Source organism: Cornus florida, unplaced genomic scaffold (assembly GCF_030987335.1).
Source record: "Cornus florida cultivar Cherokee Brave unplaced genomic scaffold, ASM3098733v1 CherokeeBrave_3.0.0_Hap2_Chr07, whole genome shotgun sequence".
Classification (NCBI taxonomy): domain Eukaryota; kingdom Viridiplantae; phylum Streptophyta; class Magnoliopsida; order Cornales; family Cornaceae; genus Cornus; species Cornus florida.
In genome coordinates, this window is record NW_026775577.1 from 79,549,031 (window position 1) to 79,569,423 (window position 20,393).

The 20,393-nt window shown below is 35.9% G+C and overlaps 1 non-coding gene across 1 annotated transcript; it reads right to left on the reverse strand.

Annotated features, from left to right (window-relative positions):
• Nucleotides 1–5,714: 5,714 nt before the first annotated feature.
• Nucleotides 5,715–5,820, reverse strand: LOC132267976 (small nucleolar RNA R71). Its single transcript, XR_009469146.1, has one exon. It is a non-coding gene; the product is annotated as a small nucleolar RNA R71 (small nucleolar RNA).
• Nucleotides 5,821–20,393: the final 14,573 nt, after the last annotated feature.

The window sequence follows — 20,393 nt, forward strand, 5'->3', positions numbered from 1 at the left end:
ATGTGTGTGTGAAGACCATGGTGTAGACTCACATAGTGAGTGGAGGAATGCTAAATCCTCCACTCACCACATTTTAATTCATCTTCCTCACCTTTTTGTTCTCAAACCCTAACCTAGCCTCCATGGAAGGAAAAGCTTGACTCAAGGCTTTGAATTCATTTTTGGCCTCCTTCCACTAACCTTAGACCATAAAGCTTGGAATACTTTTTATTCCCCTCATCCTCCTCTACATAACCGTTGAAGGGTTTGCCATTTTGTGTTGATTTGCCTTGGATTCAAGAGGAACAATCCTCTTGTGAGGTAGGGGGTGTTATAGTTTATTTTCCAAGTGTTTTACTTGTTTTTGTATGAAATATTAGTTGTATGCATGTCTTTTGTTAATTTGAGAAATTAATGATGTATTATAGCTTGCATATAACTCATTTTAGACTTGGTGTATGGCATGGCCATGACCTGATCTTTGTTATATATTAAATTGGGATGATTTAAATGAGTTTTTAAATCTAGAGATTTAGGGAATTTAATTTGATTAAAATTCTACTTAATTGTGTTTTGCTTGTATTCCATTTTAGACTTGATATATGGTATGACCATGACTTAGTGCTTGTTATATATTAATTTGGGATCATTTGAGTAACTTTTGAAATCTAGAGATTTAATTAATTTAAATTAATTAAATTCTACATGATGATATCTTTTTCATTTTGTACTTTTGATTTGATATATGTAATGACTATGCTATGTTATTTAACATATAATAATTTGAGGTTTATGGAATTGATTTGAAATCTAGAGAATTTAATTATTTTTGTTTAATTAAATTCTATCTAATTGTTTCATGGATTTAATTATGTTGTAGAAGTTGTTTCTATGTATAAATCATGGATGTTGGACTTGTTGTGTATTCACTTGGTTGTGTTTAAGCATTGAGTAACATTGTTGTTAAATTTATATTCATGAGAACCTGTTTCCAATATTGAATATATGATTGACTTGTGTAATGAATTGCGCACTTTGTATTTGACATTATATATGCCATTTTAGAATTGAAACTCTAAGGCATGGATTGTGTGGTTTCAACCTACTTGTGTATGGAAGGTGATTTCGTGCATTACATAAATTATGTAGAAGTTGTGAACTTATTTGGTTTATTTTGGAGTCTTAGGACATTGTTACAAGTGATATGGCTAGAGTTTTGCTGTAGTGCGGGAGGTATGAGTTCTCCCCAATTGAGATAGTACGCACTCGGGTGGTCTTCCCATCGGGTTAATGCCCGGAATAACCGTATTGTTCTTGGTTCATTCTAAGACGTGATGTCCAAGTCTTCCACTATTTGATTTCGCATTCAATTCCAAGTTAACAATCATGTTTAATTGTGACTTGTGGTTTTAGTTGTTGGCGATTTGATGTGGTTAAGTACATTTATGCATTACGATTTTGAATGAATCAAAGCATGCTTTTAATGTTGTTAAGTCCATTTATGTTTTATGATTTTTAATGAATTATTGCAAACTTAATGTTGTTAAGTACATTATACTTTAAATGTTCAAATGCAGTTTAGGAACGATCCTATAGATTTATTTGGAACATAGACGCTAGGTGGCATGACCCACTTTAGTTGTTTTTATACTTTAGATTTCAAGTTGATAACTTTGAGAATCTATATTTTGTTGCTTTGTATAGCATGCTCTTATGTCATTTGGAATTGCATGAAGAATGTGATTTATGCTAAAAATGTTCTAAGGTAGCTTAGGATGCTCCCTGAGTCTAACCTTTAACATAGATGTTAGGTGGCATGATTCTTTTGAATTGTTTCATGTTAATGTAAAAATCTGTAAGAAATTGTGTCGATGCATGCTCATTCCCTACGAGTAGTTTTATATTACTCACCTCGAAGTTACTGGGGGTATTGTTCAGGTACAGGATTTAAGATTCGGAGATTTGCACTTGCCTTGGGTGGTTGAGAGATTTGAAGCTTCTTTTAAAGTGTTCTTGTTAACATGCAAGTGTTTAGCACGCTTTACTTTTGATGTCATATTTTGTATATCATGGATGTATGATATTTTAGAAGCCAAGATGACTTCTTTCTTGTAATGTGTATCTAAGTACACTTGGAAGTGTTCATTTTGCATGTATAACATGAGGCCAAGGGCCATTAACTTGAAATGTTACAAGTATGTTTTCTTTAAAACTAAAGTATTGCCATTGTAGCTTATTTGTGAGAATTTGAGGCTTAGTTTGCCAAAACTTGTAAATGTGTTGTAATGAGGCCATATGATATTGTAGCACATCTATTTTATCATATTACATACACTTGCATGCTCACTGTGGCAAACAATACCCCCTTATTCATGAAACAAAAACTTAAGGTTGCATTTTTTTTTTATTTTTTACCCTATTTTGTTCCAGGGGCATTTCGGGTATTTTAGAATTCATATTTTTCATTTTCGCCCACGTTGTTGAGTAGAAAACTTGATTTCGGGGGGGGGGGGGGGGGGGTGTTTCTTCTTTGTGATTTTCTATAAAATGTCATCTTGGCTTTCAAAATTCCAGTTTTTGCCAAAAAAACCCCTGCTGCCTGGTTTTTGTTGAACTTACTGTTTTTTGCTTTGTAACCAGTTAGAAAGGATCTCGTAACTGGTTACATAAGTGTGGACAGAATGCATAACTTCTATTTTTGGCCTCCTAACCAGTTAGGAAGATTTGGTAACCGGTTACATGACCTTGGGTTGACAATTTTGACCTTTTTACCCCTGTTTCTTCCGTTAGCCATATCTCCTTCGTCCGGACTCCAAATCGAGTGAAATTTTTTTTAACCTTGACTAATTTTTCGCTGTCTTTTCAACGGTGTGCTCATTGCACCCGGATCTTCCTAGATAATTACCAATTTACCCTTTTAGCCTTAAGTGCTCGTTTTTCTTCGTCGTGCCGTTTCTTCTTCATCCGGATTCCGAATCGAGTGATTCTTGAGTCTAAGTTTATTAATTTTTTGTTGTCTTTCCAATGGTATGTTAGGTAGCACCCACTTTTATATTTGAAATGACCATTTTTCCCCTAGGTTCATTCTTGTCCGTTTTTGAAACGCCGCTTCCGCATTTGTTTTCTTTGGGTTCCGTGACCTCGTTGAGGGTCACATTGGTGTCTTAGAGATGTGTTGTATCTCTAGACACCATTGTTTATCTTTTTCTTCCGCATTCTGGATTCATTATCGGATCTACGTTCGGTTCATCATAGGACGCAGTAGCTTAAAAACTAGGGCCGTCACATCATTTCTCATCTCTTAAATCCCTAACTCAACTTAGTTTATTTTAATTGCATTTTAATTTCCTTGCATCTTAGTTTAATCAACCAATCTCTCTCTTTTGCAATCAATTGATACATTAGAGTCAAAATTAAATTCCAACATGTATAATCTCTGTAGACGATCCCTACTCGCTATACTTCATTAGATGTAGTAATGGTTTTATAAATGTAAATTTGACTAGAAAGGCTTCCTAAACCACATTCATTTTTTGACCTTGCGAAGCGACCTCTCGCATTGTCACGTTAAGATGCTTCAAAAATTTCATGTTGCCTGTACCTCGAGGCAAAGCCAAAAAGCTCAAGCCAAAGTCAAAAAGCTCGAGCCCTTTCCCAAAAAGCTCAAGCCAGAATCCGAAGGCTTGAGCACCAAGTCAAGGTGATCGAGCACTATTAAAGAAAAATCCCCCAAATATTTTAAGTGTTAATGAAAAAGACGCTTTGGAAAAAATTTGAAGAAATTTGGCTATGTATAAAAGTTTGGCTTGAGCCAGCACCCTTCCAAATGGCTCTAGCCTTTGCTCAAATAGCTCGAGCCAAAGCTTCTCGGCTCGAGCCATTGTTGTTAAGTCATAATTTTAAGTTGCGGGATTAAGTCTAATTATGTCATAATTCATCCCAGACGGGCCCAGATGACCCAGAAGACTTAAAACCCATCCAAGCCTTATTAGAAGTCCGTTCTTCTATAAAAGGAGGCACAAGGCCGCATAAGATCTCTCTCAATTCTCTCTATTTTTTATCTCAGTTTTCTGTTCAGATCTAGTGGCGGCTTTTAGGGTTTTTGTAGTATTGAAGGTGAAGATCCTAAGAAGAGAAGTGAAGTCCATGATAATGAAGACCACAACAACGCAGATGATATCTTGCATCATCATGAGTAGCTAATTCCTCTCTTAGGACATTGATGTAACACGATCCATATATTATGGTTTGATTGTTCTAACTTTGGGAATTTAATAGTTTATGTATTTTGATTATATGATTATGAGCAATTGAGTCATATCAATTGGTGTTTTAATGAAATAATGGTTTTTGAATGATTAATACATTGTCTTAGATTTAATTATTCTTAAATTGTTTTTAACCTATTCTTAATGTACGAGATGGCGGCATAAGGGCTTCTCGATAATAAGAATAGAGCTCATGCAATGATGTTCCAACTTTTTTTTATGAATGAATGTTTTCATAGGCTATGCCTAGGGAAGACGAGTTATACTACAAAATTAGTTAGAAGTAGGAAGGTAGATAATTCGTGCTAACTGAAGATTTGTCAGTGTTAGTTGAAATTCATGAAACATCTTTCTTTAAACCCGAATTAAATGAATTTTGTTGAGTTTAATTCCTATGATACATAAATTGTTGAAATCCGAAGGTTGAATGATTGACCGTAATATAAGGTTTGTGGTGAAGTCAATCCCTATGATCCTCTCTCTTTGATCTCTTTAATCTAATTTAATTTAATTTAATTTAATTTTATGTTCGTGACAAACAACCAATCAAACAATCTTTTTTCTCTGAATCAAAATCAGATCAATTGAACACTTAAGTAAACTACACATCTATCTGTGGGTTTGACACCCTTAATATAGCCCTATCCTACAAAGACTCGTGCTATTGCGAGTAGTATAATTTGACACACATCCATTTTTGGTATCGTTGCCGGGGAGATTAACAGTTTATTGAGTTTACAATTAGTTATAATTTGATTTGGAAGTCTTCGAACTTCTGATATCTCACCTTATTTTTTTTTCTTTTCAAGTGCAAGAATCTAGCAGCGAGGACAAAGATACCTAAGGAAAATAAGCTTTTGTTTCAGGACCTTTTGTGAGTTTTTGTTGTTTTCTTTACTTGGAATTTTTATTTTTTACTGCATTGGACATAGTGCATGTTAGGTCGCTATTCTTTATTAGAACCAATACTTGAATACGACCCTAAACTAGAGAAAACCCTTAAGCAAATTAGAAGACCTAAAAAGCAGTCTAACTTGTTAGGAGAATCCTCTCGGAAAAACATGGCTGATGATACTAATGCACAAAATGGAGCACGTGTTCCACCACAACCCCAAATGAGGTGTTATTACATTCCCACATCATATACATCCCTTTCGTGCATTCAATTTCTACAGTCTGACGCTACCCACTTTGAGATCAAGCCTGCTATAATCCAAATGCTTCCTACATTCCATAGGTTTGCAACAGAAGATCCTTTAAAGCATTTGGATGTGTTTTTGGAATTGTGTTCAACTACTAAGTTGTCCACTCTTTCAGATGACGCATTCAGGATGTGACTTTTTCAATTCACTCTTAAAGACAAGGCAAGAACCTAGTTGCATGCCCTACCAATTAATTCCATATCTATATAGGACATGTTACAACATGAATTCTTGAAAAAGTACTATACTGTGGGTAAAACCAAACAAATGAGAAGAGAGATCATGGCGTTTTCCCAAATCCATGGTGAATAACTCCATGATTCATGGGAAAGATATAATGATCTACTGATGAAATGTCCACACCATGATATTGCTAAATGACACTTAGTGTAAATCTTCTATGATGGATTATCCGATCCACATAGGAATATGGTTGATGCGTCCAGTAATGGAGCTTTCCTTTATAAGAGTGCAGCTGACACTTGGGAACTATTTGAGGCCCTAAGTGAAAATTCAATGCAGCACACTTCTTCTTCTAGGTCTAGGTCTACTTCTGGTGTCTATAAGGTCGAAAAAGTTTTTGAAGTCAAAAAATCTAGCGAGTTAGCCACTCAAACAGAAGCGTTGAACCGAAGATTTAACCAAGTCTTATCATCTGGCTATGTTCCTGTTGCTACTCAACATGCTTCTTTGCTAAAGGAAGTGTGTTCGATTTGTGTTAATCCTTCGCATCTTGCCGATACTTGCCCTATGATAGGACAATTATCTGAGATCCCTCATGAGTACGTAAATGCTGCATTCTCTAGACCAACCTATAATCCATATTCTTCCATTTATAATCCTGGCTGGAGAGATCATCCTAATCTATCATGGCAGAATAAGAGCCAAGGTACCAGGGTTCCACAATCACAGGGATAGTATAAAAATCCATCTAATCCTTCACCCCAAAATAATTCTTTCAATCAATCTTCCATATATCGTCTACCTCAGTTTAGGAATCAATCTACTCAAGCTTCTAATCTTCCACCTCCTCCTAGAAGTTCCACTTTTGAGGATCAAGTACTCAATGCTCTTACTGATCTTAAAGCAAATACCCAACTTCTTCATTCTCATTTACAAGCCATAGCAAAGCTAGAGGCACAAGTTAGATAAATAACGAGTACTTTATCTTAAAGAGAGGATGGAAAGCTGCCTAATTAGCCAGTAGCCAACCCAAAAGGGCAGACTTACATGATTGATGAACCTAATTCAAGTGTTCATCATGAGCAAGTCCAAGCTATCACTACATTGAGGAGTGGTAAAGTGGTTGATAACCAATTTGAGAAAGATCAGGAAGAAAAAGAAAGGGTTAGGATTCCTATTAATTCTATCATTCATTTTCCACATCCCAAGGATGTTCCCTCAAATTTTGCTCCATTAAGCTCCAAAGGAGTAAAAGGTGAAGTCCCTTCCTTTATCTACTCCAAACCTTAAGACAACCTATGAGCCAAGAGCGACTTATCTTGAAGTCTCAAGGAAACAGCCTACTTTGGCAAATAAGGGGAGAAAATTTAAGATATGATGGAGGTCTTTAAACAGGTCAAAATCAATCTACCTCTCCTTGATGCTATTAAACAAATCCTTGCCTACTCCAAATTTCTAAAGGACTTGTGCACTCAAAAGAGAAAATCAAGAAGCCAAGTTCCTAAGAAAATTTGTCTCATCGAGCAAGTCAGTAGAATACTTCAGCACAACACTCCTCTTAAGGTTAAAGATCCTAGTGCTTGTATCATTTCTTGCATAATTAGAAATAATGTGATAGAGCGAGCACTTCTTGATCTGGGACCAAGTATGAATCTTATTCCTTACTCGGTGTATGAGAACTTAGGTTTAGGAGATCTAAAACCTATTTTGGTTGTTTTACAGCTTGCTGACCGTTCTGTTAGGCAACCGCGAGGTATTGTTGAAGATATACTCATAAAAGTGGACAAGTTCTATTTTTCGGTCGAGTTTTTAGTTCTTAATATAGAACTGGTCCATGATTCCAAGAATTATATTCCAGTCATTCTTGGGCGTCCTTTCCTCGCCATAGCGAATGCTTGCATTAACTGTAGGACTGGCACCATAGATTTATCTTTTGGAAATATGAAAGTCAAACTAAACATCTTCAATGCTATTCATCATCCCCACGATGATAGTGAATGCTTCTTCCTTGATGTTATCAATGAGTTGGTTGAGGAATCACTCCCAACTATTATATCCAAGGATCCTTTAGAAGCTTGTCTAAATCACTTTAATTTTGAGGACTTCGACATCGAATCCTCAATTTCTAAAGTGAATTATATGCTTAACTCCACTCTTATCATAGATTTTCATCTATAGAAATCCAGACTTGAGTATCTTCCTCCACTCTCTAAGACTCCGCCTATTCCTTCCTTAGAGTCTCCACCTAAGCTTGAGCTTAAGTCATTAGCAGATAAGCTCAAGTACGCTTTCTTGGGTTTAAATGACACCCTACTGGTGATCATTGCTTCCAATCTTACAAGTTCTCAAGAAAGTAGTCTCTTAAAAGTTCTTGAGCAAAATAAAGAGGCTATTGGGTGGAGTGTGGTTGATTTGAAAGGAATTAGCCCCACAATTTTCATGCATCAGATTCATTTGGAGGAGAATTCCTGAACATCTCGGGAGCTCCAAAGAAGATTGAATCCCAATATGAAGGAGGTGGTTATGAAAGAAGTGGTGAAGTTGCTAGATACGAGAATAATCTACCCCATCTTAGATAGTAAGTGGGTGAACCCTATATAGGCAGTACCTAAAAATTCAGGTATTTTAGTAGTTGAGAATTCCGAGGGAGAATTAGTTCCACAACGCACCACCACTGGATGGCGTGTGTGTATTGATAACCGAAAACTCAACTTTACTACTAGAAAGGATTATTTTCCATTACCATTCATTGATCAGATCCTAGAGTGGTTAGTTGGCTAGAGTTATTACTGTTTTTTAGACGGATATTCCGGCTATAATCAGGTGGCCATAGATCTTAAGCATCAAGAGAAAACTACTTTCATCTCCATTCGGTACATTTGCATATAGACGGATGCCTTTCGGTTTGTGCAATGATCCTGCTGCATTCCAGAGGTGTATGATGTCTATCTTTTCGAACATGGTTGAAAAGTTTCTCGAGGTCTTTATGGATGACTTCTCTGTTTTCAGATCCACTTTCGAAAACTGTCTCTAAAATATGTCCTTAGTTTTTCAGCGTTGTTGGGAGACCAATCTTATTCTTAGTTAGGAGAAGAACCATTTATGGTTCAAGAGGGTATTGTTTTAGGATATACTATTTCTGAGAGGGATATTGAAGTTGATAGAGAAAAAGTAGATTTGATCTCTAACTTGCCTCCTCCTACCTCCGTAAGGGTAGTGCAATTATTTCTTAGGCACGCCGAGTTCTATCGATGTTTCATCAAAGATTTCAGCAAAATCTCACATCCTTTATATAATCTACTTGTAAAGTATATTCCTTTTATCTTTGATAAATCGTGCCTTGAAGCTTTCCATAAGCTTCACTCTCTTCTTTCTTCTGCTCTATCATGAATCCTCCAAACTGGGCTCTCCATTTGAGGTCATATATGACGCATTTGATTATGCTATGGGTGCTGTCCTAGGACAACAAGTAGAAAAACTTCCTCATGTTATCTACTATGCGAGTAAAACTCTCTCAGATGCACAATTGAATTACACTACTACCGAGAAAGAGTTACATGTAGTTGTCTTTGCCTTGGATAAATTCAGATCATATCTATTAGGATCCAAGGTAGTGGTCTATTTTGATCATTCTACTTTAAGATATCTTCTATCTAAAAAGGAAACCAAACCTTGTCTGATTTGATGGATCCTCTTGCTTCAAGAATTTGATTTCAAAATTCGGGATAAGAAAGGGTTAGAGAATGTGGTGGTTGACTATCTTTCTAGAATTCTTATTGAGGACACCTTAACTTCACTTCCAGTTTGTGATTCCTTTCTAGATGAACAACTGTTTGGGGTTTCTCTTAAGAATTTGCCTTGGTTTGTTGACATTGTGAATTATCTCGCAATTGGCAAAATTCCTTTACATTGGTCAAAGTAGGAAAAAGATCGATTCTTCTCCCAAATTAGGATGTACTTCTGGGAAGACCCCCAACTCTTCAAATATTATGCTGACTAAATCATTCGTAGGTGTTCCTGAGAGTGAGTTTCATAGTATTCTGACCTTTTGTCACACTCTTGCTTGTGGAGGTTACTTCAGTTCAAAGAAAACTGTAGTTAAAGTTCTTCAGTGCGGTTTCTTTTGGCCTTCACTCTTTAGGGATTCATATATGTTTTGTAGGTCATGTGTTCGATGTCAGTGGTTAGGGTCAATTTCTAGAAGGAACATGATGGCTTTGACTCCGATCTTAATCATTCTAGTCTTTGATGTCTTGGGTATTAATTTCATCAGTCCTTTTCCTCCTTCGCACAGTTATGAGTATATTCTTGTATTTATTGATTATGTGTTTAAATGGGTTGAGGCAATGGCTACTAAAACCACCGATCATGAAGTCATGGTTGAGTTCATTTGAACAAACATTCTTAGTCGGTTTGGTATGTTACGAGCTATTATTAGTGATAGAGGTGCTCACTTCTGTAATATGTATTTTCGTACCTTATTATTTAAATACTCCATTACTTATAAAGTTGCCACTCCCTATCATCCCTAAACAAGTGGCCAAGTTGAAATATCCAATTGTGAGACTAAGAACATTCTTGAGAAAACAGTTAAGCCAGATCGTAAAGATTGGTCTTGAGACTGAACGATGTTTTGTGGGTTTACTGAATAGATTTTAAGACTCCGATTGGCATGTCACCTTACCGTCTTGTTTTTGGTAAAGGTGGCCATCTTCCTATAGAGTTACAGCACAGAGCTCTTTGGGCCACAAAAAAGCTCAATTTTGATTTGAACTTAGCCGGCTCAAATAGGAAGCTTCAAATTTCTGAACTCAAAGAATTGCATAATGATGCTTATGAGAGTGCTAAGTTCTACAAATCAAAGACCAAGGCATTCCATGATAATCACATATTGCGTAAGACTTTTGAGCGTGGGCAAAGAGTTTGGTTGTTTAATACACGACTGAAACTTTTTCTTGGAAAACTTAGGTCACGTTGGGAGGGTCCATACATGGTTATTTATGTTGTGCGCCATGGCGCGGTAGAGATATAGAATTCCAAGACTGGAGAATTATCCAAAGTCAATGGATAAAGATTAAAACCTTATGGTAGCATCCACTAGGGGTGCTTCAATAATAAAACCATCGACTAGCACGAATTCACAAGAAAGCGGCTAAGTAGGGGTATTGATCTATAAAGATTGCTAAACTTATGGCAATCAAGTTTCAAAGATTACTTTCATGTTTGTTAATGTCACAAGAGATGGTTGATTTGTTTGTTTGTCATTTGCATAAGAATTAAAATAAACTAAAATTAAAATTGAAGAATAATAAAAGGGAGGAATTGAGTTCACCAAAACCTCGTAATCATGCATGCTCGTAAGTAATTTGGGGATACAATTACGTGTGATGTGCAAGGTGTAGAAATATCAAATAACTACAACACTTTCCAGAAAATCATGTAAGTTAAGACTAAGCATAATCCATCTGCGGTTGGCATGACTCACCCACCTAAACTAGGGTGTGGTATGCCATCTTCCCTAGGCATGGCCTATCGAGGTCTTTGAAATTACAAGTTTTAGTACATGAAATAAATTCTCTGGTATAGACTATCTTTGGTTGGCACGAACCGTCTACCTAACTACATTAATCTAAAGTTGTAGTACGGTCTGTCTTCCGTTGGCATAATCTATCTAAATTAATATAAATCATACCTATAATCCCATTTCATAAATATCAACTTTCATTGTCACATATGAAAATATCAAGAGTAAAAATATATAATCATGCTTCTAAGACAAGAGTTACTTAATATATATACCTATATATAAATATTCTACCCAGATTGTAAATTAATTCAATGTAAAAACATCAATTGAAAAATACATCAGCATCTTTATTCATGAAATTCATCACATACAAGAGTTTTTCCCAAATTAAAATACAAAAATAACATGATTACTTAATCAAGGCTACCTCAATCCCCTAGAAGAGGATTTAGCTCATCCTGGTGGTGGTAGGGACCTCAATAGTTGAAGAGGAAGACTCCACCTTCGACTACAAGGCAGCCCAATACCAAGAACCCTTAAGAATCTTAGCTATTTCTTACTTCTCTCTCTAGAAACCTCAAATTCTCTCTCTAAAAATGATATATGATAGATGATATGTACATGACAGATGGTATATATAGCCAAATACAATGTAGCAATCTCTATGTAACCCCCTCTGCCAGAATCAGTCAAAATTCTCCATTAAAATCCTACATTAAAGTGGAGAGGGGAGAGAAAAGTAACTCACATTTTGAATTTAGCCATTAATTCGCAAGCTGGCAGCAGAGGTATGTGACTTTGTTCACCAATTTTGACCTCTTAAACATAGAAATTGGATTTCCATTAAAACATGAAATATTTAGAGATATGAGTCAGCATTATACAAAATCAAACCTTGCATCAATTGGATTTTTAACCAGAGAGTTATGCCTTTTTTACTGTAGGTAGTAAATGTTGAGTGCCAGCCTGGCAGCAGTGGCATGTAACTTTCTTCACCAGTTTTGACCTCTCAAATGTGAAAATTGGACTTCTATTAAACATGTAATATTTAAAGCTATGAGTTATCTTTCCACAGAATCAAATGGTGCCACAGTTAGAGATTGGAATAGAGCGTTATGGCCAAAATGCTACAGGTGTGAAATGCTGATTTTTGCTAGAAATGCTCCTTGCTTCTTCATGGGCCGAAGGCCATTTTGCTTGATATTGAACTTAGCCTAATGAATCCAACCTTTTTCCTTATTGTAATGCTGAATGTAACCATAGTCTGTTGGGCCATCTTTCATTAGAAATAATTGGCTTCGTAGGCTTGCGTCTGGACATTGAGTGTCTAGGTCTTCCTTAGTGCGAGCGTAGGGTGTTGGCTTGCGGGGCTGTGGAATTGGGTGCTTGAGCACATGGCTGAGCGTTTGGGCACAAATATACGAGGCTACTAGAATTTCAACTTCTTCAAGTCTTCTATGGATGATTATAGGTTATGAAGGGGAAGAGTGCATTCGGCCGCAAGGCTTAATCATTCATGTTTGACTTCTCTTTCTTGTTCAGCTTCCCTGGTCTAACTTCATTCTCAGGCTGAGTACAATCTTTAGGCTTTAAGCCCATTTTGCCGGGTTCCATAGCTTGCCAATTTTCTTGTTCATTAAAACCCCTTAATATCCCGTTTTTACACCATTTTGGAGATAAACCCTGAAAATGACACATAAACTAAAAATTATATAAAACATACTTTATTAACGTGCTAAATAGACTAAACAATGCATTTAAAGGCACTTAAATATGAAATATTTAGAGCTTATCACACCCTAAAACTTATGATTTGCTAGTCCCTTAGCAAATACACTACAAGGCATCCCCTCTTTAGTGGGAGTGATGATTGCATTTAGCATATGCAACAAGCCTTTTAAACCCTTAGGTATCCCTTAGAGGACGAGTGAAGTCACGTGAGGGTTTACCTAAAATGATACCCATAAACATTAAGTAACGAGACTCCTTCTTGCTAAGTTGAAACATATGATCTTGGGGAAGGACTCTATTATGAAGACTACAATAAGTTTGCATACAATGATATCTCAAAATAATATTCAATTCCTAGTATTCATGCATCAACAAAGTAGTCCACATACATAATCTTTAACATCTCATTTATAATAGAATTTCATCACAAGTTCCTTAGAAGTGAACCGAAACATTTATTTATTTATTTATTTGCATTCTAACCCTTTTATAACTCTTACAATGTCTTCCACATCCTTAAGTTGTCTTTTCAAATAATAATCCAATGCATAAATTTATTTGATCTTATATATATATATATATATATATATGCATGACCATGTGCAATGTCCAGGTTCCTTAAGCTCTTTAATCACCCCATGTAATGAGCGTTGAGCCAACAACTCCCAAACCAGATAGTCTTAGGGTGTTAAGTGTAAAGACACTCCTAAGGGCGTAATGAATTGGGATGACTAGGCTACAAACTCGAACTAGTCATACATTTTACATTATTTTCTTGTCTTCCTTTTTATTCGGTTGATAAGTTGAAAGATTGCAGTTTTATTCATTCTTTTTTTTTTTTTCAGTGCTAATGACCATTTCTTTCATCTGACTTACTAATTCAGGGAGCTAATCTTAATGAGACCACAAGGAAGGAGATACAATTTTTGGTGTGCTCAATGTGCATTGTGAAGTCACTTAGAGATGAAAGACTCCAAAATATGACATTTAAATCATGCAACCTTTTTCATTTAAACTTTCATGCTAGCAACTTTCAATCATTCCTTGATATCATATATAAGCATACAAGTTGTATTAGTCACATAAATCCTCCCCCCCCCCCCCCCCCCAAACTTAGTTCCAACAAATCAGAAATCATTTGCTTAAACATAATTTTTTTTTTATATTTTTAGAAATTTCTAGTTTTTATTTATTTATTATTATTTTTTATAATCATAACTTGGCAATGACAATATACAACAGTATGCATATAAATGTTTACATCCCAACACCCCCAAACTTAAACAATACATTGTTCTTAATGTATTAAGACAAGTGTAGAAGCTAAGCATGCATAAAAGTGTAAAAGGAAGAACGCTACCGAGTGCTAAATCATGCAATCCATGCATCCAATCCCGTAAGAGATGCCAAGTTTCCTCCCCCAAACTTATACCTGATAATTTGTCAAAATAAACTGGGTACCAAGTGTAAAGCATAGACATCTATATAGAATGAGATCTGAAAAACCATTCATGCTTTATTATAAAACTGGGAAGAAAACCAAAATTCATGAACATCAAAAGTTCACCCACATGTCATGCCAAACATGGCCCAAACAAATATTCAAAAATATAGTGAAGTGGAGGAGAGAGAAATGAAAAGAAGAGTAAAAAAATAAAAAAGAATATATATATTTCTTTAATTTTTTTTTTGGTTGAAATCATGCAAAGAAATAAAATGCAAGAAAAATAGAGAAACAAAAATTTCAATTAAACATGCAATGTGCAAAAGATAAAAGATACAATGTATCTTGTGGGTGCTAAGTTTAACGTCTTTAGCAAGACGGAATGTTTCCTTAAACAAATGGATATATATATATATATATATATATATATATATATATATATATATATATCCATTTGTTTATTTATTTATTTATTTATTTATGTATTTTGACAACACATGTATGCACAAGTAATTAAAACAAAAAAAGAATAAATTGCATGAAAATAAAATGCAAGAACATAAAATGTAAGAAAAGAATGCAAATATTTTTTATTTTATTTTTTTTTATTTTAGTAAATCAACATCTAAAATATAAAAATGTCCAAAATGACAAAAAGAGAAAAATAAAAATTTCAACACTATGAATCTCATGGGAAGGGCTAACTTATACTATGTCTCTCTAGAGAGTCTTGTGTCCTCACATAAGAAAGTTCCTTTAGGAGTGGAGGAAATAGACACTGAAGATAAGAAATGAGAGTAGGTAAAGGAAAGACCTCAACCCACTCTTCTTTCTCATTTGAGAACTTTAGATGATGGGAGAATTGATTTGGATTTTGGGACGGCTGATTAAGTGATGGAACATCAAGCAAAGACTTGTGAATGATCATAGTTGGTGCGGGAATGCCCAGAAAATTTTCCTTCAAACTTTGAACATCCTCTTCACACTTATCCGGTGGTTCAACCTCAAAATTTTGAGACAACTCAACTGAGGGAATGGGAGGAGATTCAAGCTCCCAAGAGAGAGGTTCATTTGATGCTACCCAAGGAGGAGAGTGAAAGTGTGGAGGAATATCAAACAAATAATTTACCTCTTAAATAGATTTTTCAACATCAAAATCCTCACAATTAAATTGAGCCAAGCTTTCATTTAGAGGATCCTTCATTGGATTTTGGGATGATTGATTTGTATTTTTAAGGGAAACAATCTCTTCATCATTCTTTTCCTCAATTTGAACCACAAATTCTTCATTTTCATACATGGCAACAAATTGATCATTTTGAACCACAATTTCTTTATTCTCACATGTGCTAACAACTTGATCATTCTTATGATAAGAGCTACTAGGAGTAATCTCATCATTTATAGAATATCCGTTTGAATCGGTTACAAGCTCACATGGAAATTCCTCTTGCTCTAAATGATTTAGATCATTAGCCATTTGTTCCATTTGGATTTCTATCGTAGCTAGTGCTTGGGAATGAGAATGGATCGACTTAATGGTAGGTTGCATGCTAGAAAAGGCAGCCAATATTTGCTTTTGTGAAAGCTAATATCTCTTCCAATGGAGAAAGTGTAGGAGATGACGACTGGAAATAATGATCGCTGGGCTGAAAATTTGATTAAAAATGTTGCCCATGAGATTGTGGGGTAGAATTTCCCATATCATGCCACAAATTTTTTTTTATGATCTCCCCAACCCGTGTCATAATGATTGAAATATGGATCATTCCCCGGTTCAAAGAAATTTGCATTTGCTTGTTCTTGATAAAAATAAGGGAATTGTTCCGTTGTAGGACAATCCTTTGTATCATGTGTATGACTAAAGCAAAATGCACATAACTTATGTGGTATGTAAAAATGATTTGGAGTATAATTATCCTCCATTTAGGACTAATTCATCCACTTGTTTAGATAAAAAAAATTATTTACGTCCCAAAATCAACTATCATGCATCCATGTAAAGCCTAAAAGTACCAAGTAATTAAGTGTAGCAAATATCAACTTTGTAACACTTACAAAGGGGTGCATATCCACAAATTTTTTAGAATTTTTTTGAAATTTTTCAACACTTAAAAAGTGACTCCAAAGCAGCCCTTTCACGTCAATCTGCACTCAATACACTTGGCAAACAAATTTAAAATAGAAAAATATATACGAAAATTGTAACACCCCCACATTTTCCACGCATAAGTTGATCAGGCTTATACACGAAAAACGAGGGATATCAAAAACAATTGGCAATATACAAGCATGGAATACAAAATGATGATAATAAAAGAATTTAGACAGGAAAGGAACACTAAATAATACAACATCCATCCATCCTTTATTTAATACAGTACTTCATTACAACTTGGAAATCCTATGTCAAGGATCCCTAAATATAACCCTGAGAGTTCAACGTCAAAAGTAAATAAAAACTGAAATTGAAGTAATACATAAAACTTCTACCCTGAACTGGATCGTAAGAGTAGATGAGTTCGGATGGTGGTCCCTCACTGCTAACCTCAACCTTGGAACGGGTACTGACCGTATCCTGAAATAACAACAATGGTGGGTCAACCCCACGAGCAAGTCCTCTCTACTATGACCCAGATCAGAGAATCAAATAAATTAATCATTTATATCCGGATGAGTACTATATCTGTATACATCCTAAGGGAAACTATCCAATGTATAACATGACCTCAACCAGAATAGACGGTGATCACTTAGACTCACACTAGGTGGTTAAGTGTCGCCTTTCCCTACCCGGGAAATCAGCTATTATACATGGTGCATGGTACTGACAACACAGACTATAACGAACTACACAGTGATAACACCTCTTAAAGCACTGATGAATATACTGAGCATATAAATTAGGCAACACATGCCAATAATATTAAACCACATGCACCGACAACCACACATCTGTCTATGGTAACGAATGCATAAGGTATAAATGAGTCTCAACTTATTAGTCAGCTCACATGGTTCTATATGGCAACACATCCATATAATATAAATGCGACATAATTTATTTAGCAGTCCATTTACCTCCTGAAATGCACACAGCATAGTAATAATGATTTGTATATCATTAACAACATAAATAATCCCGTAATGTATAATGGACAATTTATAAAACCAGGCAATCATTTAATTGAACATTAACCATTAATACCATTTAATAAAATAATGACACAATTAATATTTAACAATGTCATTAAATTAATTACATCTGTTTAATAGCGACCCGTACTGAAAATGATACAATTAATATTTAGAAATAGTAATCGGACATAATAATAATTAACGGGTAGTACAATAATAATTTAATGTCCCGCTAATCCCGAAAATACCAACCCGAGGCCCAAAAATGCAAGTCGAAGACTCTGGAAATTACAAATCAGTCCTTAGGAGTATTCTGGACTTTTCCAGTAGCTGCAGAGACCCCACACGCGCCCTCACGCGCCTCCCAGAGCTTCCTACATGCGCCGCCACTTTCCTCACACGTGCACGCGCTTACACGCGCCTCCACGCGCGTCTGGCATCAGCCACGCGCGCGCACGCGCTCCCACGCACGCGTTGAAGGCTCCTGCAGACGTGGCGGATCCTGATTCGTTGGTTGCATGGGCTTTGCTGCAGGCGCGCTACACCGGATCCATCTATCACCTTACACCTAATCCAACGGTTATTGATCCGGGTGTATCGCGCTAACATGGACCGCGATGCACCGGATCAATCTAACACTCCCAAGGGCCAGGATGTGCGCGCACACCAACCTACAGTATGCCGCAACACACCGAATCACTCCGGTCATCTCCCCCATTGCCGGCGACCGGAAAACTCGCCAGAGGGTCGCCGGAAAATACAGAAAAATTCTGAAAATTGCCCAAAAATTCTAAAAAAAATTCTAAAGCCTTAAATAACAATTTCCTAAGTTTCAAATAATTACCTAGGCTAATAATAAATTATTTAACCCTTAAATAATTAATATCTCATTATTTTAATAAATTAAATAATTAATTTCTCATTGTCCTAGCATGGTTTCTAACCTCAAAAAAATAGCCGAATAAATGTAATGAATAATTTATGGACTCAAAGGGGAAAAGTAGATAATAACTTGCCTTATGGATTTAAAATAATTTAGATAATAACTTCTATATATAGATAACTTATACTTTAATTAAATAATAATAATTAATCTAAAGCATAACCAATAAAAATTTCAAAACTAATTATTATACTATATAGAACATAAAATCAATATTACATGCACACTTAAATGAATAAATTGACTACTTTAACATACACAATTAATTCACATGCACAATTAAATGAACTTAATATAACAATGTAGCATGCACAATAATAGGTAAAGGAATCCACACATAATTGAATTTAAATAAACTAAGCTCTTTAATAAAATACAGGGTATTACAAAAATTATATTTACAAACAAACAGAATTTAATCTTTGAAATTTTTTTTATCACAAAGCCGATTGCAATCCCCAACAATGGTGCCAAAAATTGATGTGTGCTAAAGCGTGCTAAATAATAAAACCACCGACTAGCACAAATTCACAAGAAAGTGGCTAAGTAGGGGTATCAATCAATGAAGATTGCTAAATTTATGGTAATCAAGTTTTAAAGATTACTTTCGTGTTTGTTAATGTCACAAGAGATGGTTGATTTGTTTATTTGTCATTTGAATAAGAATTAAAATAAACTAAAATTAAAATTAAAGAATAATAAAAGGGAGGCTAGGGAATTGAGTTCACCAAGACCTCGTAATCATGCATGCTCGTAAGTAATTTGGGGATACAATTACATGTGATGCGTGTAGAAACCTGTTTCTCAAAGATGGTTGAATAGTTAAAGGACCTGGGATATATCACTAAAATAATATGAGGTAAACAGAAGAACTAAAGAAGGGAGAGAAAACCAGTCTAAAGCAAGGATTGGAGCGATGGTAGGAAAGATGCCGCTTGGAGTGTATGGTCCTAAAATCCCTCCTCTCTACCCTTTTCGTCGCTTCTCTTTTATAGCCTTAGTTCATTCAGCTGATACTTGTTGGGCCTCTTCGTTAGATCAGGCAGGGCCTATGTACCTTTAAAGGTCACATAGCCCTAATCCCTATCCTTCAAGTCCCGTTTTATCAAGTGTAATGCTTTTCCTTAAATGAACGAGGTAGGGCTAGCTATAAGGGTAGTGGTATTTACTCTGGCTATTTCTCACTCTGGTCCTCGAATTGGGTCTTGCCTTTGCAAGACTTGACCAGTTTTCTATCTTCCATTCCAAAGTCCGTTCTGCATTCCTCGACTTTGAAGAGTCCTACCATTTACTCTTCATTCTGATTTGAGTGGCTTGGTCGGATCGAGGCTCTGAGCTCGCCGGTCGACCATTCATGGCTAGGTCAGATTGAGGCTCAAGGTCCGTCGATCGACTATTAGTGGCTGGATCGGATCGAGGCTCGAGGTTCGTCGATCGGTAATTCGTGGCTGGGTTGGATCGAGGTTTTAGGCCCGTTAATCGACAATTCGTGGCTAGGTCAGATTGAGGTTCTAGGCTCGTTGATCGACGATTCGTAGCTGGGTCGGATCGAGGTTCTAGGCTTGTCGATCGACGATTCGTGGTTAGGTTGGATCGAGGTTCTAGGCACATCAATCAACGATTCATGGCTGGGTCAGATCAAAATTCCAGGCTCGTCGATCGATAATTCGTGGTTGGGTTGGATTAAGGTTTTAGGCCCATCGATCGATAATTCGTAGTGGGATCGTATCTAGGTTCTAGTCCCGTTAATTGATGATTCATGGCTGGGTTGGATCAAGGTACCCCTCGACCGACTATTGTTTTCCTAATCTTGACTAAGTGTTGTTATTTTTATCTTTCTTGCTCAGAGGTTATAATGTTGTGGGGCCACCTAGATTTGACACTAGGTGACGTGGCTATACTACATCCACATTTAGTCTCCCTGCACGTGTTATTTTTTTATTTTAAAAGAAAATGAGGTTTGCGTAAAGAGGCGTTG